The sequence below is a fragment of the Portunus trituberculatus genome, chromosome 17 (genome assembly GCF_017591435.1).
Source record: "Portunus trituberculatus isolate SZX2019 chromosome 17, ASM1759143v1, whole genome shotgun sequence".
Taxonomy (NCBI): Eukaryota; Metazoa; Arthropoda; class Malacostraca; order Decapoda; family Portunidae; genus Portunus; species Portunus trituberculatus.
This window is the reverse complement of record NC_059271.1, coordinates 23,630,375-23,637,874: the sequence shown is the minus strand read 5'-3', so window position 1 is coordinate 23,637,874 and position 7,500 is coordinate 23,630,375. Positions and strand designations below refer to the sequence as shown.

Genomic DNA, 7,500 nt, shown 5'->3' with positions numbered 1-7,500 from the left:
GAAGTGAGGGTGGGAGGATGAAGACCACGCAGGCGAACGGGCCCCGCGACACATAACTTACACGTTAATATCTCGCTAAATAAAGCAAAGCAACATATGTGCTTCCCGACGTATACATCAACTCACGGGACTCCTTATGTCGATATGCGAGCGCTCACACACACACACACACACACACACACACACACACACACACACACACACACACACACACACACACACACATATGCATCAGTAATATCACTTCCTTACATCAACGTATATAAATAAACATGAATTCTGAACAGTGCGATGCTACCTGAATGCAGCTGAGCACACAGGGGCATGGTGGGAACCCAGCGCTATGGATGCATGGGTTAGTGGGAGGAGGGAGCGAGAGACTGAATTGATGTAGAGCCTCCCGGCGGATGCAGCAGGTATAGGCGAAGCGGGAGAGCCAGGGAAGAGGCAAAGGTCAACTAGTAAGCGAGTCTCGGCTGACATTCAAAGCGAGGTTATAATATCACGATGGAATTGGACTTGCCAAGAACGGGTTTATATCTTCCTCTATGAAAGGACGCCTGAACCAGACAAATATAATTAAATCGATGAATTTTTATCTATCATTTTATTTTTAAAGTACCAGTTCCTAGTTGTATTTGTTTACATTATTTAACTTCGGATGAAAAGCAGGATTCTTGTAACACGTATTGCGATCGAAGGAAATAAATAATAAAGGTGAGTATGATGAGAAATGTGCGTGAAAAGTTAATAGTATTTGCCATTTAAGAAATCACAGTATAGCTGTTGGGGTTATAACGTGAAGGTAAGGCAAGGGTAACAACAGTATTCCTAATGAGAGAGAGAGAGAGAGAGAGAGAGAGAGAGAGAGAGAGAGAGAGAGAGAGAGAGAAATAAGAAGGATTGATTAAAGGGAAAGATTAGATTAACATTATTAAGGAGAATGATGAAGTGAAGGGAGAGTGGGAGGGTAGAAGGGAAAAGATGAAACCAGTACGAGGGATACAATTGAGAGAAAATCTAGGAAGTAGGTGGCAGCGGAAGCCCCGATTGTGTTCAATATCCGAGTAATCTGGATGGTTGTGTAATTCTCTCTCTCTCTCTCTCTCTCTCTCTCTCTCTCTCTCTCTCTCTCTCTCTCTCTCTCTCTCTCTCTCTCTCTCTCTCTCTCTCTCTCTCTCTCTCTCTCTCTCTCTCTCTCTCTCTCTCTCTCTCTCTCTCTCTCTCTCTCTCTCTCTCTCTCTCTCATTAGGAAAACAATCACCGCAACGAACCCTTGAATTCTAGTGCATTGTGTGCAAAATTTGGTTTGTTTTGGTGTTCTGTGGCTGCCAGGTTGTAATGTGCGCTTCCTGTGTTGTTACTGTGTTGAAGCCTCACTCCTCTGTGCTGTGGCTTCGTTGTGTTTCACGTGTTGTTGGCATTATGTGTCTGGCGTGCTGTATTTCTCCTCTTCACTGTCAGGTTGCAGGATGCCTTTTGTCATGCGTGCGTTGTGTAGCTTGTGTTTCACCTTCTGCTTGAGGGAAATGTGTTGAGCGAAAGGTGGACTTGAATTTGAGGATGAAGCAAGAGTTTCGACCACACGTCATCATATTCTCCCAGGTGCAACTAAAACAATAGTTAGAAAGTTAACATTGATTCTACCTTAGCCTGAGTTTTTCTGCCACTTTTCACGCTCATATGCTTCATCAGTTTCTGAAATGTGTGTAGCGTTTGCTTACTTCGTTTTGTGGTTTGTAAGTATCGAAGTGTTGACGTGTTTAGAACTTAATCATGCATCTCTCCAGTGCTCTTTCAATTCCTCGTACAAAGCACATTCCAAGTCACAGAAATCGTTAATTCATTGTGCGGCTTCGCTTCATCTGGTGCTTACTCAAATCAGCAAGACTCAATGATACTGGTGATGAAAGTTAAGTAAATCCAATTCATTTTTTTTTCTTACGCTTTCTCGTTTGATTCATTATCTGCTCAGACCAATCAAAGTTCGTGTTAAAAAAGAAAGCGCTATCAAAGGAAAGAAATAAAAGACATAGGAAAGGAAAAAGGGAGGGAAAAGAAGACCACTTATTTGCACATTCTAGATAAAGGACACACAGTAGACACCATCAGCGGAAAGCAGTGGAAAATGGCTGGAAAATTGGATAAAAGCCTCGTGAATAAATGCTGGAATGGAGGTGGATGGATAGAGAAAACGAGGGTGAACACTGAGATAGGCATACGTTAAAGAACAACGCACTCTCTCTCTCTCTCTCTCTCTCTCTCTCTCTCTCTCTCTCTCTCTCTCTCTCTCTCTCTCTCTCTCTCTCTCTCTCTCTTGAAAGAAGAGAGAGAGAGAGAGAGAGAGAGAGAGAGAGAGAGAGAGAGAGATGGAGGAAGGAAAGGAGGGATGGAGAGGGTGGGGAGTAGAGAGGGTGAAGGAGGAGAGAGAGAGACGGAGAGGAAGAGAAGAGATAGATAGATAGATAGATAGAGAGAGAGAGAGAGAGAGAGAGAGAGAGAGAGAGAGAGAGAGAGAGAGAGAGAGAGAGAGAGAGAGAGAGAGAGAGAGAGAGAGAGAATAAAGACAGGCAACGACGAGGATATATGCTGTCAATATTATCTAAAGTGTGAAAGACAGAAATGTTATATTCATAAATTTTCCTCTTCTCGGACCACCGCGTAATCCACTTAGTTACTTCTGTGAAACATTCCCTTGTAACGCTGGTGTAGACTTCTCGTATTATTTTATTTTTTATACGCCATGGCTGTAAATTAGGCTACGTTTTCACTCTGGCTTCTTGTGGAAATCGTTATCCTCTCCTTTCTTTTTTTTTTTTTTTCAATCTCTATTTTCAAGTTTGTGTGTAATATTCGATGCTGTTTGAGTTTCGCCCTTAGTTTTGAAAATACTGATGACTCTCCAGCAGACGTTCGAAAGTTTCTCATGATTCAATCAGAACAGTTATATCTACTATATCTCTTTTCCTGTCTCTGTCTCCTCCCCCTCCCCCACATTCTCTCTCTGTCTGTGTCTTTCTCTCTCTCTCTCTCTCTCTCTCTCTCTCTCTCTCTCTCTCTCTCTCTCTCTCTCTCTCTCTCTCTCTCTCTCTCTCTCTCTCTCTCTCTCTCTCTCTCTCTCTCTCTCTCTCTCTCTCTCTCTCTCTCTCTCTCTCTCTCTCTCTCTCTCTCTCTCTCTCTCTTTCGAGTATGGTTCGGGGAGAGTTCGTCGTCATACAAAAGGAGACTTGGTAACTTGTCTAATCAAATAGTGTCATCAACTCTCGCTTCGCTGTGGAGGAATCGTATTGAGACGAGAAAACACAATTCGAGCGAGGAGTGCAGTCAAGTGTGTGTCTTGGCTGTCTTACTGTTTCTTCCACTAAGTAATGTTTGTCTCCAGCAAACTCCTGTGACTCAAACTATTAAATAAGATAACGAAGCCAGTGAGCAGCGTTGTTTCTCTCTTTCTCTCTCTCTCTCTCTCTCTCTCTCTCTCTCTCTCTCTCTCTCTCTCTCTCTCTCTCTCTCTTTAATTACATATGATAATATCTTTAATGTAAAATATATTCACGAAAGTCTGTTTACAAAGCACTACTTCACGTATTGATAATATTCCTTCCTCTAATTTATTAACTACATTCATTTGTGCCATTTTCCATGATATTGCGAATTAAGAACAGAAAAATACTCTAATCACCATTCCTAGGTGTTTCGTTTAGTGATTCTGTGAACAGATGCTATGCAGTTGTCTGTGGTAGATAAACATTCAGGTCACCATCAGCAGATCTCGTAAATGTGATGGGTAACTTCATGGAAATAGTTAGGATGTAATATAGCGCTACACTACGCAGCATCATTAATATTTTGTAAGTTACTGGGACGAAGCTACTGTGGCGGTGGGTGAAGTGTAGTCATCGTTATTGTGTGGAAGGTGTTGGCTGTGATGCTTGGGTAACTGTTGTGGTGAGATTATTGCTGCGGTAACTGTGTGGGCGGATAGAAAGAGAGAGAGAGTGCTGACAGAGATGGCGAGGAAATAAAAGTGAAAGACGCCCAAGGAATGAGCTAGTTAGGTATGCAGGTGAATTTTACGCTTAAAATGACGTGGTTTTCTTGCATTACAAACCTCCTTTGAGTTTTCGTATTTATGTTCCACAAACGAAAGGAGATAAAGTTGAAGAATACATAATGAATTTAAATGTTTAAAGAATATATATGTTTTATTCAATTTGTACTTGTACCACTACAACCAAAATGAAAATTCTTTTTAATTAACATAATCATCAACTATGGCAGTAATAACAACAAAAGCAACTACATTTTTAAACTACGATATCAACAATACTAGTGAATGATAACTATAACAACAACAACTGCGTTTCCCTATATAACATCAGCAGTAACATCACCTACAACAGTGTCAGCAAACACAACAGTAAAGGTACCATAATAAAAACAACGAAAACAACAACTTATGCAACATTGAGAGCGAAAGCATTTTTTCTATTTTCTCTCTTTTCTCTTTAGTTTTTCTTCGTGGAATGTAAATTCCATCCTCTCTTTTAACAAGCTTCCCTTCCATGTTATCTAGAAACGGCAAAACAAAACAAAAAACGAAAAATAAAAAGCAAAACCCGGCCATATTCTTTCCCTTCCATACTGTGCGACGGTTATAAAGAGTGCAAGATAAGCGTGCACACACACCAAAAAAAAGAAAAAGAAAAAAAACCACTCTCCACTACTTGTCACTCATGAAATGTCATCTGTTTTTTCCTTCTCTTCTTCGTGGTCCTTGTCTGGTGGCGAGATGGTTGTTGTGTGTTGTGTCGATGAAGTGGAGCAATACTAAGGTTACCGTGATGACCCGGAGATATTTCTTGCTGCTTACTTACTTACTTACATACATACGAGAGAGAGAGAGAGAGAGAGAGAGAGAGAGAGAGAGAGAGAGAGAGAGAGAGAGAGAGAGAGAGAGAGAGAGAGAGAGAGAGAGAACGTCGGACAGATTAAAAAAGATACAAGTAAACAAAGAAGAAAACGGTACATGGAAAAATGAAAGACAGACGAAGTGATAGAAACAAAAGCCAGCCAGCCAGACAGGAAGACAGACAAGGAGGCAAATAAATACAAACAAAAGCCAGGACAAAGACAAACAATTAGGACACACAAACAAACATGCAAAAAAGTCAGACAGACGGACAAAAAGCAGAGGCTGATAGACAAAGGATAAAAAAAAAGAAACAAGAATAGACAGAAAAATAAACAGAAACTAGGATAGATAGAAAAAAAAAAAACAGCGATAGACAAAAAAAAAAAAAACACAAGCTCAGGGAGACAGGCAGAAAAAAAAAAAACACACACACAGGATCACAAACAGAGAAATGCTCAGCCCGCCAGACAGACAGGCTTATGAACTTTAGCTCATTTTAATATATTGAGCGAAGAGGGGAAAGCGCTCTAAGACCACCTGAATAAAGAGACGAATTCCTCATCTTATCTTCCTTCACAACTTTTTACTTACATATATTTAATCCTACTTCCTCCATCTCCTCATCCTCCTACTTTTCATCTTCTTTGTATTTTGTCTTCATTAAAGTTTCTCAGAAGTCTTATACCCAGCGAGACTTGCTTTTGCCGCGCAACATTACTTAATCCAGGGAGGGAAAGTGAACGGAAGTATGAAGGAAGCAGGGGGATGGTCGGATGGTTGATGTAAAGGCTTAGTGTGGCACAGCGGGGTAGTGGATGCCTTGGTTTTCTTTGCTGGGTATGAGATGGAGGAGGCTGTCGTCTAAGTCTGATATGAAGGGAGTCTTGGTGAAGCTCGCGAGGTGTAAAAGAATATCGTCTTAGTGTGAGGGCGTCGAGATGGAGAGATTCGTGGTGTTTGGTGAAATGTATAAAGATATGTTTTGAGGCAGCATGATGAAAGTAATCTTAGGGGACTGCTAGGCAGGTGGGAGTCGTCTTATTCGGGAGTGGTGTTGTAAAGGGAGTCTTAGGGGACTGCTGAAGGCTTGGTTTGGGTATATTGAGATGGAAGGAGCCCATTCCTTGAGTTGCAGCACGGAGAGCTTTTATTTGGAGCAGGGCAAATTGTGAAGACTCTTACCCTGGCGCTCCGGCAACACTTTCCAATCGACATCCTATACTACACTAATGGAAAGGAAAGACCAAACATTAATTTCGGAAGTCGTTATCCAATGTTCCCTTCCTGGTACATATGAGTCACCCAGATCTAGGTTGTCGTAACACAGCGTTCAATAAGAAATACCTATGTGCCCTCACCTACCTGGAGGGAAATGTCAGGTGTGTAACCCAAGTTGTCACGTGACCGGTCTCTTTAACAGGTCAGTGGTTTAACTTATAATGTGAATTTCTTCATAGGAGTAACCGCGGGAATGTTTTCTGAGCCAAAATAAAACTACACGGACAAAACGGTTTCGACTGTTCCATCTCTCCTTTTGCTTTCACTGGTGTCTCGAAATTGCCTCATAAATTTATACCAGACCATTTAACTTAGCGTGAGAAGCCGTACCAGGTTAAAGGTCAATGACTTTTAGCGAACTGATGTTTCAAAGGTATCGTCACTTTCTAATAATGACTGCCTCACTAGCATACTTGTATCTGTATCTCCCTCTATACCTTTCGTCTTTCCAAACACTTTAAATTGGTATGCAACAAATTATTCTTAAGCTTCACCTACGCCAGCTAACCTCAGTTATTCATCTTACCTTGGTAGCTTCTCGTCACTTTCCCAGCTGACCTTCGCCTTCGAGTTGCGCCAGGAAGGGTCTTCACCACCCTTGTGCTGTGCCTCATATCTTCCTGTTCTCCCGTCTAGACGAGGTCGTGTAGGGATTATATATTGAACTGTAAGTCACCCTCATCCTTCTCTGTCAGCATTGTACTGGCTGCCTCAGTTTTCATTGTGTGTATAGTAAATTGAGAGAGAGAGAGAGAGAGAGAGAGAGAGAGAGAGAGAGAGAGAGAGAGAGAGAGAGAGAGAGAGAGAGAGAGAGAGAGTGTGTGTGTGTGTGTGTGTGTGTGTGTGTGTGTGTGTGGGTGTATGTGCGTGTGTGTGTGTATTCTAGTTATATTACGAGAATGGAATAATCTTCTGACCTCGCTCGAGTAATGCAATTCAGTTAACACGGGAGAAAAAAAAAATATACATAGTCATCACGTGCGTCCATTAACGTGCGAGTGAAAGTGGTTGCCTGCTGGTGTAGGTTTAGGAGCAGACCACCTCGTAGGGATGAAGTGTCCTGTAATTATGTGCAGTATCTCTCTCTCTCTCTCTCTCTCTCTCTCTCTCTCTCTCTCTACAAGAAACCAGGAATAAATTAAGGAAACCCCCCTGACGTAAAGTATAAGTAATAGCATCATTCCAAGACTCAGCACTGTAGTAAATAATATAAAAAGAAAAGAAAAAAAAACATCCACGTTATTTTTTTTTTCTTTCATATCAAATCATTTCCATTGGCCGAGTTGAGAACTATCATTTGCTGGCTGAAT

The 7,500-nt window shown here is 41.5% G+C and overlaps 1 protein-coding gene across 1 annotated transcript in view; it reads left to right on the top strand.

The window, feature by feature from the left end:
• The window catches only part of LOC123505227 (CCN family member 2-like), a 103,454-nt gene that overhangs the window by 41,579 nt on the left and 54,375 nt on the right, over positions 1–7,500 (top strand). The window lies entirely within an intron of this gene.